We start from the raw sequence: 1,777 nt of genomic DNA, 5'->3' as shown, positions 1-1,777 counted from the left end.
ATATATAAAAGCTCTTCCCTGATCTAATGCTCGGCCTTACTATTATTAATTGCAAGATGAAAAAAGAAAGTATCTTGCTTGACCTTCTTAACCCAGAATGGGGTGCATGTCATTCAGAAAGCATGTTATCTTCCTTGGTAAATGGAGTCCATAATGATGTAGCATAATTGAGATAAATGCAAAAAGCCAAAAGGAGACCTTATTTTTCAAAGACTAATGGAGAAAGGAGTGCTTAAGAGAAAGAGAGGGAACATGTAAATGTATTTGCAGGCTTTTGAAAGGCTCACTGTGGGACTGACAGAGTACTTTTCTTGTATGCTTTTATTCCAATAAAACACACAATTCCTAAACAAAACTGCAATCTTCATTATCTTACTTTGCCCTCTGCTGGTCATCAGTCACAGTATCAGGAAGAGCTGACCACCCTTAGAAACTTTTCTCCCAAAATTATGTGCCACATTACAATATGCTTCACATAACATCTCTGAGACTTCATTTTGCGTTTGAGGATTGTGTTTCTTCTGACTGTGAAATGGGAATGGTAACTGTTACCCTCATCCTCCAAAATATGTGGTTTGTGTAACAAATCCTGAGACTGCTGAAACCTCTCTGCAGGTTTAAAATTTACCCTACCCTGTAATTCCAACTAAGACAGAGGGTGAGTGGCTGGAAAGACCCTCAGGCAAAACAAGTTGGTGATTTTATACAGGAGAACAGATGCATTTAAAGGCACCAGCCCATTACATTCACCTGAAGTCTCGAAATACCCAGCAAATGTTGCCAGCAAAAGCCCATTTCATCCATTATGGGAGAAAGTATTTTTATTCTTGCATTAACAAAGACCATCTAATTATCGAGGAGGCTAATGCCCTGTTATTACAGCAGGTTATTGCCAATTCAAATGATTTGAACTCTCTAGAGATCCTGCACTCTCAATGATTCTTCACTGATGATGATGTATTAAGAGAGGATTTTTTAAAAATTTTCATTAAGATATAACCCATCCATTTTTTTAAAAAAGGGGGGTGGGAGGGTGCCAAGATCAACATTCAATTGAATAAAATGTTAATACTGCCCCAATCTGGTTTCCTTGCATTTATGCTTTTCTGTATAGTCTCTAATTACGCGATCACATTGCATATTTTCCACAGGACCCTCCCAGTGCATGACACGGCCAGGGCTCTAGGAATGGAGTGCGAAGGAAGAGGGGGGCAAGGCTCTGCCTGTTCTCTTCAGAAGCTGGTTGGGACATTGGGAGCCAGGGGACCCATGCACTAAGAATTATCAAGTTATCTGAAAGGCTCTGAAGAACCAAATTCTCTCCCTGCTTCTGTCTCAAAGTTTCCATGCAATACCAGCAACCACATTTTAAACAGCTGGACAATAAATACACATTGCTCATTTTTCATGACTCCCATCCCTTATATGAGGCATCACAGGCCAGGCACGTGGCATTTTTGCAAGTCACAACTGCAACCAAAGTCAGTGGGTTTTACACACTGTGCATTATGGATTGAGGGGTGGAGAATAAAAAGAAAAATCAAAATATTTCAGTTTGAACGAAGATAATGGACAGTTTGGACCTTGCATTTCTTTGTCTCTGCTCCCTTTTCCTCGGGCACGTGACAACAAAAACTGAGACATCAGGTGAAATAACATGAACAGGAATGCATTAAATGCAAATTATAAATAGTCTATATATATATAGAAATAATATAATAGTCTATATATAAATAGAAAAGAATAAAAACATTAATTAACTAAGTAACCACGGCCT

Source organism: Mesitornis unicolor, unplaced genomic scaffold (genome assembly GCF_000695765.1).
Source record: "Mesitornis unicolor isolate BGI_N332 unplaced genomic scaffold, ASM69576v1 scaffold41667, whole genome shotgun sequence".
NCBI classification, from domain to species: Eukaryota; Metazoa; Chordata; class Aves; order Mesitornithiformes; family Mesitornithidae; genus Mesitornis; species Mesitornis unicolor.
This window is presented reverse-complemented; position numbering follows the sequence as displayed.